Source organism: Colobus angolensis, unplaced genomic scaffold (genome assembly GCF_000951035.1).
Source record: "Colobus angolensis palliatus isolate OR3802 unplaced genomic scaffold, Cang.pa_1.0 Scaffold83, whole genome shotgun sequence".
Lineage (NCBI taxonomy): Eukaryota > Metazoa > Chordata > Mammalia > Primates > Cercopithecidae > Colobus > Colobus angolensis.
The window spans coordinates 2,873,823-2,889,478 of NW_012122154.1; the positions used below are offsets into that span (position 1 = coordinate 2,873,823).

Sequence of the window (15,656 nt, forward strand, 5' to 3'; positions counted from 1 at the left end):
GAGAAGGGGGTAATCCTTCCAACTACCACTGACCTTCTTCCCCCAAACATTTCAGGCACAAGATGAAAAGGGACAGGCAGCCACTGCCCCCTTCCAGGCTAAACCATCAGTGGCACGGATTCACTGGTCCTCTCCCCTGCCCCCACCCACTCCAAGTGAAAAACTATTTGTTAAACACAACTGTAAATAAGCCAGGGCAGCTATTCCACTTACCATGAGCAGTGGGTGCTGCTATTCCACGTCACACTGAGGAAAGCAAGGCCCAGAGAGGTTCACCAATGTGCCCAGGACCCACAGTCAGAAGCTGAGAGGCGAGCCTAGGCTTCTGGCTCTCCCTCCACTCTGGCCTGATACTTCCTCCAGGACCACGGCCCTTTAAAGGTGAACCTGACTTGATTTTTTGTTTGTTTTTTGAGATGGAGTTTCATTCTTATTGCCCAGGCTAGAGTGCAGTGGTGCAATCTCGGCTCACTGCCACCTCCGACTCCCGATTCTCCTGCCTCAGCCTCCCAAGTAGCTGGAATTACTGGCATGTGCCACCATGCCTAGCTAATTTTTTGTATTTAGTAGAGACAGGGTTTTATCATGTTGGTCAGGCTGGTCTCGAACTCCTGACCTCAGGTGATCCACCTGCCTGAGCCTCCAAAGGTACTGGGATTACAGGCATAGCCCCCACACCCGGCTTCCTTCTACTACCTTTGCATGGGCTCTCCCTTCTCCCTGAAATAACTTCCCAGCCATCTTCACCTGTCAGAATCTTATGCCTTCTTCATGAACCATCACAAAATGTCACTTCCTCGCAGTAATTTTTTTTTTTTTTTTTTTGAGAGGAGTGTCACTCTTGTCACCCAGGCTGGAGTGCAGTGACAGTCTCAGCTCACAGCAACCCCCACGGCTCACTGCAACCTCTGCCTCCCATTCAAGCAATTCTCCTGCCTCAGCTTCCTGAGTAGCTGGGATTACAGGTGCCTGCCACCACGCCTGGCTAATTTTTGTACTTTTAGTAGAGATGGGGTTTCTCCATGTTAGCCAGGCTGGTCTCCAACTCCTGGCCTTAGGTGATCCACCTGCCTCAGCCTCCCAAAATGCTGGGATTACAGGTGTGAGCCACCAGTGCCGGCCCCCAGTAATATTTTAACATGAATCCTCCTTTCTTTGGTTCCCCATAGGTCTGTGCCTCTTTGGTGGTACTTCACAGGGTTTATAGTTCTCTGAGTAATATCTCATTCCCCCAGGTGCCTGCCACCACGCCTGGCTAATTTTTGTACTTTTAGTAGAGATGGGGTTTCTCCATGTTAGCCAGGCTGGTCTCCAACTCCTGGCCTTAGGTGATCCACCTGCCTCAGCCTCCCAAAATGCTGGGATTACAGGTGTGAGCCACCAGTGCCGGCCCCCAGTAATATTTTAACATGAATCCTCCTTTCTTTGGTTCCCCATAGGTCTGTGCCTCTTTGGTGGTACTTCACAGGGTTTATAGTTCTCTGAGTAATATCTCATTCCCCCAGTCTATGGTAAGCTCCTGAGTGTAGAAACCATCTTGTCTCCTGGTGCCCGTCACAGTGCGGGATACACAGTAGGTGCCCAGCAGGCCTGGGAGGGAATCACCTTGCCAGAGCATCTCTCTGGAGGTGGGTCTTGCACTCAGAGGGCTGAGACAGCTCAGAAAGAGCCTCTGGCTTCCTGAGTGCAGGGTGTTCTTGGGCAAGCCTCTGCCCCTCTCTGAGGCTGATTAGAGATGCCAGCTCTGTCACTGGGAATCATGAGAAATCTGGGAACAGCAAGCAGAGCCAAGGAATGTCCCACCCACGGCATCTGGAGCCACTTCCTTCCTGGAAGGAGAACAAAGCAGAAAGAGGAGATCAAGCCTCTCCCTGTGGAGGGTGATGGAGCAATGGGGCCCAAGGGGGTGGACCTCCAGGAAGGAGACTTCCAGGTGACAAATGGGGCCCCAGAGGAGCTGGAGAGCCTCAGGGAGAAGGATGAGCATGGGATCAGGCAAGCCCCCTTTCCTCCTGAACGTTCCAGCCTCTCCTCTGTGAACCCTAAACTTTCCTCCCCTACCCGCTTTCTCTTTCTCCCTCCTCACATCCTCCTCCCCACCTGGCACTCCTATCCCATGACCACCCACTCCCCTGGACTACGCTGCAGAGAGACCACGCGTGACTCCACATCTCCACACCCTTATCTTGACGTTCCAGGCCTTCCGGGTGGGCTGCCAGCACACCTCTCCACCCCTTCCCGCTTTGGACTCTCCACCGGCCTGGATTTTCCTGACTCTTGACCGTTCATGTGACTCCCTCAGCTCACAGTGACCTTCACTCCCTGCTCTCTCCATCCCACCCTATGAACTCCTGCCTCTCTCCAAGCCCTCTGGATGCTGTCTTCCCTGGGCAGCACTGCTGGATCCCCGATTAGCTCGGGCCCCCATCGCCTCACTTTTTAGACTCCTACTGTGCTTTCACCCCCCATCCAGTGCTTATCACTCTGTCTTGGATGGAAATAGCAACAACAATCATGGGAATAGACATCTCTGTCACCAAAGACTCCTGCTTCCCCTTGCCTGGCGCGTGGGGTTGACACTGAAAAGTATATGGAGTTGACACTGAGATCTGACACTGCCCAGCCAGGGACTGTATTTCCCAGCCCCTGTGGCATTAACATGGGGCCATGTGACTAGTTCTCACTCGTGGAATGTGAGCTGAAGTGGCACTTCTGGGCCAAGGCAGTTGAGAAACTGATGTGCCTTCTCCACTCTCTCTTCCCCACCCACTAGCTAGAGGCCGATGGCCAAAGTGATATTGGAAGATACCTGTTAAAGACAGCAGAGCTAATTAGCCAGGCATGGTGGCACACACCTGTAGTCCTAGCTACTTGGGAGGCTGAGGCAGGAGAACCACTTGAACCCAGGAGATGGAGGTTGCAGTGAGCCGAGATAGGATCACAGCACTCCAGCCTGGGAGACAGAGCAAGATTCTGTCTCAGAAAAAAAAAAAATGGCAGAGCTGTCAGAAACCTGGTCTCTGGATGAGCCTCACTGCTAACCTCGTATTTTCTTAGACCATTAGAGGGGCAAGAAACAAGCTTCCATTGTCTCTAAGCCATCACACATTCTTGGGTCTATTTTTCACACCAGTTAGCAAATCCTAACCAATGCAGGTAGCTATCAATTCGTGGAGCACTTACTATATACCAGGAATTACATGAAGTGTTGTTACATTCATTATCTCAGTTAATCCTCACAGTACTTCCATAAGGGAGCTATTTTAAAGTGCCTGTTTTATAGATGAGGAAACTGAGGCTTAGAAAGGTTAAGTAACTTGGTCAAAGTGACCCAAGTAATAAATTGCATTCTAAACTGGAACCAGAGTGCCTCACCACCTACAGTGAGTTTGGTACATGTCTGCTATCCTCCCCAGACCACTGTCACTGAGAAAATCAGAGTGGAGGAAAGATCACACCTTGCCCTCCTGCAGAGACAAGAGTATGACCCACACTAGAATTTTGTTTTTCCGAGACAAAATCTCATTCCGTCACCCAGGCTAGAGTGCAGTGTCATGATCTCGACTCACTGCAACCTCAGCCTCCTGGATTCAAGTGATTCTTCTGCCTCAGCTTCCCAAGTAGCTGGGATTACAGGCCCCCGCCACCACGCCTGGCTAAGTTTTTTGTATCTTTAGTAGAGATGGGGTTTCACCATGTTGACCAGGCTGGTCTTGAACTCCTGACCTGAAGTGATCCTCTCGCCTCGGCCTCCCAAAGTACTGGGATTACAGGTGTGAGCCACCCAACTAGATATTTTGTAATGTCATTACTTTTCAGCTCCCATTTTCCAAGAGCTTTCTAGGTCCTACACAGAGTCGGCAGGCGGCGGGGGGAGGCATTTCATATATAGCAGTTCTAATAATCACGGAAGCCCTGCCAGTTGGGTATGTACTTTGCTAAGCTGGAAGCAGGCTCTGGGAAAAGCTCAGTAACCTCCCCAAGGTGACCTGCCTGAGTGGCCAAGCATAAAAGAAACTGGGTCTGCTGAGCTCTCACCTCCACTCTGCCTCCGCACTCTACCCCTCCCTTGTCAGACCCCTCTGACCTGGGAGGCAGCTGGAAGTTTCCAGCAGAGCAGGGGAAAGGTGGGAATGGAGTACTGTGTGTGTGTGAGTGAGTGTGTGTGTGTGTGTGAGTGTGTGAGTGTGTGTGTGATTGTGTGAGTGTGTGTGTGTGAGAGAGTGTGTGTGTGTGTCCTATACGTGTATACCAACGTCTCACTGCTTTCTATCACTCAGTCTGGTTTTCATCTCTTTAGGGAAGAGGATGGGGCATGAAAGACGAGTGGAAGAAAGGAGAATTCCTCAGGCTGAGGGAATAAAAGGTCAGAAAACAGCAAAGTTGATGGAAACTGTGGGTTTCATGGCCAAATCCCCTGGCTTAGTCCAGGAGGAAACTCCAGTCCCCAAAAAAAGGGACTTGCTCAGGAAGTTGGGATTACAGCCTGCATTTCTAAAACCCCACAAATGCTTTTTGTACCAAGCCCTCTGCCCCAAAGCCAGGGAGAGGATAGATCACTCACAGTTCATAGCTCAGCTCAGATGTCATTTCCTCCAGGCAGCCTTCCTTCCCTCTCCACAGCAGCTCTGCCACTCCTCTGGGAATATGGTAATAACACTCACTCTTCATATTTACTGAATATTTACCAAGTGCTAGTCCTTGAGGACTAGCACTCCACAGGTTTACTCACCTGTCTGTCTCACCCACTGGATTGTGAGAGGATGGAAACAGATTCTGTCTTGGTCACTGTAGCCTCCCCAGACCTCAGGAGACCCAGTACATAGTAAGTACTGAATAAACAACTGTGGGACTGAATGTCCAAATCAGTGAAAGGATCAACCAAATGGTTATACACGCTATTCTACATAACAATGGCCTCGTGTGCACACAGGGCTTTCATTTTTCAAATCACATTAATCACATTGTCTCAGTAGAACCCAGTGAGAGGCCCCAGTAACAAGGAGAGTGGTATCAAGTGTATGCCCACATACACACATGCACACCAGCACATGCAGCCCCCCTCCATGTTTATGTAAGTATACAAAGGCCCATACACCCATGCCTTCCTAGCCGGCAAGAAAGATGCCATGACGTGCTATTTCCTGTTTTGTCTGCAAACACGGAGGCCTCCTCCACCTTCTTCCCCACCCCGAGACGCACACACGCACGCGCGTGCACACACACACACACACACACACACACACGGTCGGTTTTCCTCTTTAGCTGAGCGTGAAAGAGAGCCAGCCGTCCACAAGGGGGCATTCAAGGACCATCAAACTCAGTATCTCAAAGCCAAGCCTGCTACTTAAACTTGGTCTCAGAGAGACAAGAAGATCCCAGGAAAAACTGAAGAACCAGGGTGGGGTCTCGCTTGGAAACCCAGAAGAGGAGGTGGTGAGGCACCGGAGAAGCAGGGCTGATGGAGATGGAGGCTCCGTCTAAATAACAGAAATGATAATAACACTCACTCTTCATATTTACCAAGTGCTAGTCCCTAGTCTAAGCGCTTCACATGTCATGACTTGTTTAATCTTCTTCTCACCTCTGCAAGTCTCAGTGTTGCTGTAATTCCTGCTTTATAGATGAAAAAACATCAGAAAAATTAAGTAACTTGCCCAGGGTCAATCAGTGGTGAAGGCAGAATTCGAACTCAGGACCTGTTGTCCATAGGTCTTACTGTTAACTGCTCACTCTGCTGCCTCGAGTCTGGACTTTCAGACATCCTGCTTCTCAGCCCAGGATTCTCTGTGCTGGACTACACTTCTCACATCTCCAGGCCCTTTTGGGTGGTTGATGAAGGACCTGGAAGCCGATTTCCTAAGAGTGAATAACTTGGTGCCCTGAAACTGACCCCTCATCCGCTATAAACTGTCGATGCTGGTTTGGTTTAGTGCCTTTGGAAAGCAGTAAAGCAATTACTAGCAAAAGGCACGAAGCTCTTCCTCCCCCTTTGACCCAATAATCTCTTTTCCTGGGAAATTATTCCAAGGAAATTATCCAAACGAAGCCAAGTGTTATCTGAATACATGTGTGCACTGAAGTCTTTCTTTAAAGGTCAAAAACTGGGAACCACAATAAGGAAGTGGTTTAATAAACTGGGACATCAACACAATGGACAATCAGGCCTGGAAATCCACAGCTGTGTGACTGTGACAGGGAATGGAACACGGAGAATGCTTCCACTACACAGTGTATCACCACTACACTCCCACCTAACTAGCTAATTCAACAAATCACGCTTGTCAAGGAGAGAGAGGTCTCTCTGTTCATGTTCAAAATAAACTCAGCCTCTGACACCCCAAAGGAACAGAAGAGAAACTTAAATGCAACAAAAACAATAAGCTCAGTAATTCTTGGCTTTTGAGTTTCCAAGGCCCCAAGTCCTGACGATGTATGACATTTTCTGAGAGTGATTTTGATGATTGGTTATCGATTATTTTCACCTTTCACACCATACTTGTTATTAAGCCATCTAATTTGTCATATTCAATTTTGTTAAGATACCTGGTGTGGTTTCTGTTTTCTGACCAGACCCTGATACATGCATAGACCATGGACCCTGATGAATGATATCTCCCCCATAATGATAAAGTGATTTTTTAAAAAGATTTCAAAATCAGTGCACCCACCACGGTTTCAACTTATACAAATGTATGCTTAAGGAGGGTACAGGTACGGCTGGTCTTCTCCAAATTATACTTTGTACTAGTTGCCTCTTGACGCATCATAAAGTACCCCAAAGCTCAGTGTCTTCAAACAACAACTTTTATCATCTCAGTCTCTGTGGGTCACAGATCCAGGTGCAGCTTAGCTGAGTCCTCCGCTTTAGCACCTCTGCAGGCTGCAGTCAAACTGTCAGCTGAGCTGGAGTCATCAGCTGGGGACCCGATACCAAGCTCACTCGAGTGGTTGCTGGAAGAATTCAGTTCCTCGTGGACTGTTGGATCCAAGGCCCCGATGCCCTTCACTGCCTGTGCCCTCTCTTCCTCAGCACGTTGGCCATGGGGAACTCCATGGGGCAGCCCCCAACGTGGCAGCTGCTTCATCAGAACACATAAGAAGTCTTGAAGAGTGTGAGCAGGAGGGGAGTCCCAGTTTTGTATCGTCTAATCTCAAAAGTGACATTCCCCCACTTCTACCATATTTTACTCATTAGGAGCAAGTCACCAGGTCCAGCCTACACTCAGGGGAGGGGATTACACAAGGACGCGTGGTATGCCTACCACATACTTGAACATTTATAGCATCTTCTCAATAACAAAAACAGTATTTTCTCAAGTTACTTGTCTAATATGGAAACTTTCTAAATCCGTTGGTGAATGCCCACACCCATTTCTCACAAGCAACAGCTCCCTGGTCCCCCTGGTCCCCCGACCCCACCAGACTTAGTGGAAAGTCCCTGCTGGGTGAGTGAGTGGCTATTTGCCAGATTGGGGGTGGGGTAGGGGATGGGATGGGGGCAACATGGGCACCTTCAGAAGTCAAACGTCAGAGGAGCAAGGCAACTCAGGACTCACCTTTGAAAAAGGTGCAGTTGGTGCCTGCCCCAGGCCATTACCATTGCTTTAGGCTGAATTCTTAACCAGCCCAACAAGGTGTGTCCGGATGTGGCTTCGCCTGCTTTCTCCAAGCTCAACCCGCCTTTCCGTTCACTCTCTCCACACGCTAACCACAATGGCCTCTTCTCTGGCCTCAGAGAGGTCAGGCTCTTCTCCCAACCAGCCATTTGCTATGCTCTTTCCTCTCCTGGATCCCCGCCCTGCCCCCCAGAGCCTCACCTGCCTGACTCCTAATGAGCCTTCAGACCTCCGCTTGGACAGCACTTCCTTGCAGGGACCACCCCTAAGCCTCCAGTCTCGGCCAGGTCCCTGAGCTACCAGTGATTTCCCTCCCAGGAGATCTCTGATTCCAACCAGAAATAGCATTTCCAACCAGCCCTTGGGCAATTTTTAAAATAGGGCGAGTTTGGGAGGCACTACCCACTGTCTTCACAAGTTCACCTGGCACCCTTCCCTCTCCAGTCCCACTCAGCACACCTAGAGCTGATGAGTTGGTTCTGCCCTGTGGACCCCTGCGGGCCAGGCCCACATCTGTCTCACCTAAGCCCAGTAGAGGTAAGTAGGCAGGGGGAGAGCAGGCTGGAGGGAGATGGACAGGCACTGCCAAAGCAAAGGTGGGGTGGAGCAAATGAGCACATTGCTGCTGAGAGGGGCTGAAGAGAGGCTTGGCTGAGCACTGTTGGGGGAGGCAGGTGCCGCAGGACATCCAGGTCCCACTGAGAACACTCAGGATGCTAAGAGACAGAGATCCAGGAAGAGGAGAGATCTTCCAGTGCTCCAGCAGTCACCAGGCGGAAAACCATGAACCTCAGGCTCTTTCTGGGATAGTGTAGTCTACTCACAGCCCAACTGCTCAGAATTACAATGACGGAGACTGAGGTTTGGGGTTGTCAGGTTTACCAAAGAAAAATACAGAAGCCCTGTTAAACTGGAATTTCAAATAAACAACAAATAATTTTGTAACATAGGTATATCCCAAATATGACTCAAGTGTCACGTATTTTAGCTGGCAGTCCTGCCAAGGGTATGAGCTGATGCTAAGGCCCCAAGACTAGGGTCTATGAGCACTCCAAGGGTTTCCTGGAGACAAGAATAAACTCAGGGCCAGGCACAGTGGCTCACACCTATAATCCCAGCACTTTGGGAGGCCAAGGTGGGAGGATGACTTGAGGCTAGGAGTTCGAAACCAGCCTGGGCAACATGGCAAAACCCTGTCTTTACAAAAAAAAAAAAATACAAAAAATTAGCCAGCCATGGTGGTACGCACCTGTAGTCCCAGTTACTCAGGAGGCTGAGGTAGGAGGAACCCTTGAGCTTGAGAGGTTGAGGGTACAGTGAGTCATGATCACACCACTGCACCCCAGCCTGGGCAACAGAGTGAGACCCAGTCTCAAAAAAAAGTGGGGGGCTGGATACAGTGGCTCACGCCTGTAATCCCAGCACTTTGGGAGGCCGAGGCAGACAGATCACTTTAGGTCAGGAGTTCAAGACCAGCCTGGCCAACATGGCAAAACCTCGTCTCTACTAAACATACAAAAATTAGCCGAGCATGGTGGCACACGCCCGTTAGTCCCAGCTACTTAGGTGGCTAAGGCACAAGAATTGCTTGAACCCAGGAGGCAGAGGTTGTAGTGAGCCAAGATTACGCCACTGCATTCCAGCCTGGGCAACAGAGTGAGACCCTTTCTCAAAAGAAAAAAAAAAAAAAAAAAACTCCTAGAGCTCCCCTCTCCAAACAGTCCACAGAAGCGGTTTTCATCGTTGTGATAGTTCAACACTGGAAGCAACCTGAATACACCTGAGGAGGCGGGGATTCCTTTCTAGTGGCTTAAAACAACAGAAATGGATTGTCTTGCAACCTGGAGACCAGAAGTCCCAAATCAAGGTGTCAGCAGGGTTCCGTTCCCTCTGAGGCTCTGGAAAAACTCCTTCCTTGCCTCTTCTAGATTCTGACGGGCAGCTATCTGCCCTCAGCGCTTCTTGGCTTGCAGCTGCATCACACCAATCTTTCCTCTGTCATTGTGTGACATCCTCCCTGTGTCTCTGTTTTTCTCTCTCTTTTTTTAAATTTTAAGTTCCGGGATACATGCGCAGAACGTGCAAGTTTGTTACATAGGTATATATGTGCCATGGTGGTTTGCTGCACCTATCAACCTGTCACGTAGGTTTTAAGCCCCACATGCATTACGTATTTGTCCTAATGCTGTCACTCCCCTTGCCCTTCAACCCCCATCAGGCCCCGGTGTGTGATGTTCCCCTCCCTGTGTCCATGTGTTCTTGTTGTTCAACTCCCACTTATAAGCGAGAACATGCAGTGTTTGGTTTTCTGTTCCTGTGTTAGTTTGCTGAGAATGATGGCTTCCAGCTTCATCTATGTCCCTGCAAAAGACATAAACTCATTCTTTTTTATGGCTGCATTCTCTGTCTCTTTTTATAAGGGCACCAGCTATATTGGATTAGGACCCACCCTAATCGAGCATGGCCTCATCTTAACTTGATCACATCTGCAAATACCCTATTTCCAAATAAGGTCACATTCATAGGTACCACGGATTAGGACGTCTTCCTCTTTTTTTTTTTTTTTTTTTTTGAAACAGGATCTCACTCTGTCGTCCAGGCTAGAATGCATGATCTCGGCTGACTGGTTCAAGCGAGTCTCCTGCCTCAGCCTCCTGAGTAGATGGCATTATAGGGGCACCACACCCAGCTAATTTTTGTCTATTTAGTAGAGATGGGGGTTTCACCATGTTATCTAGGCTGGTCTCGAACTCCTGATCTCAAGTCATCCACCCATCTCAACTTCCCAGGGTGCTGGGGATGACAGGTGTGAGCCATGGCGCCTGACTGGGGATTAGGACTTCAATGTAGCTTTTGAGGATAATACAATTCAGCCCATCACAAGGGGAATGGATAAATTAGGAACCAATACATGGAAGGATTCCATGACAGATTTTTGAGTGAAAAAAAAAACAAGGAAGGTGCAAGAAAAAAACATATGTAGCATGATTCCCTTTTTAATCTTTAAAAAAACAACTATCTATGAGCCTCTATGTGTGATTACTACTTATGCATTAGTTCAATCAGCAAGTATTTCCTGGGCACCCACCAGGGATACAGCTGTGGGTAAGGCAGATGCCATCCCTGCCCTCCTGGAGCTTGCAGTTAAGTATGCAGCTCGATGGAAGGAAACACATCTACCCATTATTTCTTTTTCCAAGTGGGCTTGGAGGGGACAAAGGAAAGATTTTTTCCTTTCTTTTTTTTCTTTATTGCTTAAATTTTTATAACAAGCATGTTACTCATTTGTGACTTTTTAAAAAATGCTTAACTTTTTTTTTTTAATCCAAAAGGCCAGCCCTTTGGAAGCCTCTTTGTTGTCTTCCTGAGTGCAATGGCTGGGACACGTCTGGGACATGGCTGCAGTAGTGGCACCGCTGTGTGTGACTGCTGGACTCTGCAAGGTTTGCCCTGAGTGTGGATAACTGAGAAGAAGTAGGAATCTTAGCAATCCAGATGACACTTAGGAACATTTAATGGCTAAACAAGTGAAATATTTGCAGTTGTCCACTTATTTGTAGTGTGTTTGATGCCTGTCTCTTCTATGAGACAAGACGGCAGGGACCAGGTTTGTTTTGTACATCAGAGTCAGCCGCCAGCACGCACTCAACACATTAATAAAACTGGGGTCGAATGAATGAAAGAACACTGAAGCTTGGGATGGCCCTGATGGATCATCTAGTCTTCTCATTTTATATAAATGGTAAAATTGAAGCCCAGAGAAGTCAAGGAACAGAGAAAGTGAGTGGTAGCTAAGACTCAGAAGAGACTTATCGCTCTCAATCCAGGCTCTTACCTTCAAAAGAAAATTTAAAAATTAAAAAACCCACGTGATACACATTTTATAGTAAGATCAAAAGACATACGAACAAGGATAGAGAAATATTGTCTAATAATTACCAGAATGTTAAACCAGTGTTTTCATCTAACTTTGGCTTTTCCCACTGGGGCTAAATATTCAACAGATGTTGGGGGTTTGCGGGCGCTAGTTAATCACACCCCTCACTTCTCCGAGGTCTGATCCAATTGAGAAATAGTCACAGGAGACAAGTAGGGATTAAAATGTCAGCTTTACTGCTAGTCCAGATGGACTGGAGGATGTGGCTAAGACCCAAGGCCCAAATGAGCTTTGTGTGTCTTCTCCCCTGACTTGAACTCACTCACCCACTCGCGGCAGAGCAGCTGGACTATTGAAGTCCTCCCAAGCAGGGGCTGGACCCGCCCTGGTGCTCGTTGCCTGGAGGAGGCAGGAGCAGAGAGAGAACATGCTGCTTGCAGTCAGGTCAGTCCCAGAGAGAGAGCCAGGAACAGGCTGAGCCATGCACACTTGATACCCTTTTCCCAACCACACCAACCCAAGATTTCCCTCCTCCTCTCACAAAGAGGAACCAGTGAAGATTGTACCAAGAAAGTCAAAAAGTTTCTTCCCAATTCTTCCAATAGGTTGTCAGTCCCTGTTTTACGGGCTGATAGGAGAATGGGAAGGGGAGATAGCTGCCCCCTTAACAGAGCCTTCAATTCACTCAATACCTTTTCATAGAATCTGGAAACTTCTGTGTTACAGGAAGCAGATCTGAGGCGAAAGGCTGTATCAATTGGAAGTGAACTTGCTGCAAATAACACAAAATTGAGATCAGTAACTTAAACTAAAAAGGGACATATTTTTCTAATGCAACAGGAAATTCAGAGAGGGGCAGATCTGGGCTGGGTCATGCTCCATGATGGTGCCAGGGAGCAGGACTCCTTCTGCCTTTCTGCTCCACCATCCTTAGAAAGTGGCTTTTGTCCTCACACTTTTAAGATTGCTCCTCCATGTCTAGGCATCCTGTCTACATTCCAGACAAGGCAGGGAGGACAAGGGGACAACTAAATCTGTCCCTTTTTATCAGGAAACGGGTAACTTTTCCAGAAACTCTATTCAGTAAATGTGTGTTTTCATCTCATGGGCCAAAACTGTGTCACTTGCCTCTCTCTCTGAAAGGGAGTCCATGAAATTTAACTTTGAACTTGGCAAAACTGGATTCTTTTCAATAAAGGAAGAAGAATGAATATTGGGTAGCAGAATGATCTGCCACAAAGAGCACAAAATGATGAAAGAAAATAGAAAATCTTGCCCAAAAAGTGTTTTTTTAAAAAGATGTGGACAATTGTTTTTTGCAAACATTCAAGAAGGAGATTATTCCCTGTGCAAACACTTTCAGAGAATAAAAATGTAGAAAACTTAGTTCATCTTACAAAGCTAGCACAACCCTGATACCTAAACCTAATAACAGAAAACACACACTAAATTAGCAAATTAATTAAAACTACATACCAAGCTAACTTATAAGCTGACAAAAATTCCATGTTTTTCTCATTCTTGGTTTCTCCTTTGTTTTACTGCTGCACATCCTCCATTGCTGTTTTTTTTTCCGGCAGCATTACCACAAGGAGTCTATAGGAAGTCAACTTTCTTAGTCCTCATGTGTCTTAAAGTGTCTTTGATCTGCCCTTTTAGCCAGTAGACAGTTTAGCTGGGTATTGAATTCTAAATTGAAAATCACTCTCTCTCAGAACTTGGAAGAGATTATGTCATTGTCTGTTGGTATCCAATGCTGCTAGTAAGAAGTCTGGTGCCTTTCTGATTTTCAATCCTTTATAGGTGATTTTTTTCTCTCTGGAAACTTTTAGCACCTTCTCATTTTCCTAAGTATTCTGAAATTCCTAAATCTTGTATGTTCTTCATGCTGGGGCCTTGATGAGTCCTGTTATTCTGAAGACTGGAGTGTTTTGTGTTTTAAAAATTCTGTTCAGTCATTTATTTGAAAATTCTCTCCCTTGATTTCTCTCTTCTCTCTGAAATCTTTATAAATCAAACATGGACCTCCTGTATTGATTTTTTATGTCTCATATATTCTCTAATAAAATTTTGTGTCTTTACCCTTTAGCTTTATTTTCTGAGAGATTACCTTGACCTTAACTTTCAACATTTCCAATGAATTTTAATTATATTTTTCTATATCTGGGGCTTTTGTGTTCTCTAATTGTTTCTTTTTTCATATCACTACTCATGTTTTATAGATTCAGTGTCTTCTTGGATTCTTTTTTTAAGTTCTGTTCTACGTATGAATTGTCTTTGTTTCCTCAGAGGTCTTATTTTCACTTTGTTTATCTTAGTCTCTCTATTTCATATTTCAGGCTTCCTCAAATAGCCTCTGGCTTATGGTTGTCCATTCATATTTAAGAATGAAGCAGTAGAAAAGTTTCCTGGAAGCTGTGTGTACATGGATAAGAGGAGATGAATGGCAGGCTTTGTTTCCAAGTAAACTGATCTTTATGCCTTGAGATTTCTAAATGTCAGCCTGCAGTGTGCTTTGCTCTCAGATGCCACCTTAAAACCCAGCTATCCTAGTCTTCCTCAGGCAGTTTAATTTCTTTAAAGAAGAAATTAAGGGAAGGAGCAAAATGGAGGACAGAGCAAACATCTGCTGGCTGAACAGTTTGCATATAAGGGTCAAGGAAGTTAACTGTTCCTTTTTTAGACTTTCAATTAAGCTCCCCTTTTTCAGCCACACATCCCTTTCCCACCCTCCATTGCACCTAGCACATCCAAGTCCTGAGCTTCTCCGGGCCTCTGCGGGCAGGTCAGCTCCCCCTTTGGCTGCAAACCCAGCCATGTGCATTCCACAGTGCAGCTTCCTCTGTCCTGCTTACTCAGTCATCATTCCCCATCAAACCACTTCTCCAGAAATTTGTTGAGATCTCTCTTGTACACAAGTGCCCCCTCCCAGTTCAAATTTTCCTTTGGAAGCATTGATATATTTATTATTTATTATGAAGACATTTCTGGAAGAGGTAAAGATAAGCCCATGTGCATTTAGTCAACCTTCTTGGATTGGAAGTCCCACCAACCTTGTAATGAAGGCTGGTGGGCATGGGTGTGTGCTTTTATATGGACAGACCTGAGCAGACTGTGTGGTCCTTCTAATCAATGACACATTTACAAGAAACTCAAAAATATGCACAGGGATGGAAGGAAAGCTTTTTTTGTTACATAACACATTTCAGTGTCTGTTGATTATAATATATTTTAAATATGAAACTAAAATTATACGTGTCCCTAAACCACCTCCTCAGAACCCTAAAAATTTTGTAGAATATACTGGGAAAACCACTGGCATGATTTAAAAAAAAAGAGCATGGAGTTTAGAGTCAAACAAACCTGATTCAAATCCTGGTTCAACCATCTGTTCTCTCCAAATGTTAGTTCCCTCATCAGTACCTACCTTCTCAGACTGCTGTGAGGATTAAGTGAGATCATATATACACAGAGCACCTAGCACAGAATCCAGTGATTAGTAGGTGCTCAATAAATACTTATTGCTGTTCCTCCTTCCCACTCCATACTGGACTACTCACCATGCCCCACCTCGTTCATGCTATTTCCACCTCCCCTCTTCTGTACCTCTTGGGTTTCTGCTTGCTCTTCAAGGTTCAGATCAAACATCCCCACATTCACAAAGTCTTCTCCAACCTTCCAGAAGATTAACTGCTGTTTCTTCTGGGTCCCCCTGACACCTGTTCACACCTCTGCTTTGTTCCAATCTCTCTGCAACCAAGAGAGCTTTGCACACACCTGTCCCTCTGGTACAGAGGGATTCCTTAAAGAGAGTGTCCTGATCTGATTCCTCATATTTCCCCTGTACCCAGTCATATAGCTAGCACATAGTGGGCAATCAATAAGTATTAGAGTCTAATTGAGTTGCAGCAAACCAAACCAGATTATGAAGAGCCCAAACCCACTGCCAGGCAGAGATATGAAAGCCAAGCTATTATGGCCGGGTGCGGTGGCTCACATCTGTGATCCGAGCACTCTGGGAGGCCGAGGCAGGTGGGTCACTTGAGGTCAGGAGTTTGAGACCAGCCTGGCCAACGTGGTGAAGCCCCATCTCTACTAAAAATACAAAAATTAGCCAGGCGTGGTGGCATGCACCTGTAATCCCAGATACTTGGGAGGCT

At 46.7% G+C, this 15,656-nt stretch overlaps 1 long non-coding RNA gene across 1 annotated transcript; it reads right to left on the bottom strand.

Annotated features, from left to right (window-relative positions):
• Nucleotides 1-11,711: 11,711 nt before the first annotated feature.
• Nucleotides 11,712-15,201, bottom strand: LOC105503092. Its single transcript, XR_001000434.1, has 2 exons — nucleotides 15,057-15,201; nucleotides 11,712-12,268 (listed from the first exon to the last, which is right to left on the bottom strand). It is a non-coding gene; the product is annotated as an uncharacterized LOC105503092 (long non-coding RNA).
• Nucleotides 15,202-15,656: the final 455 nt, after the last annotated feature.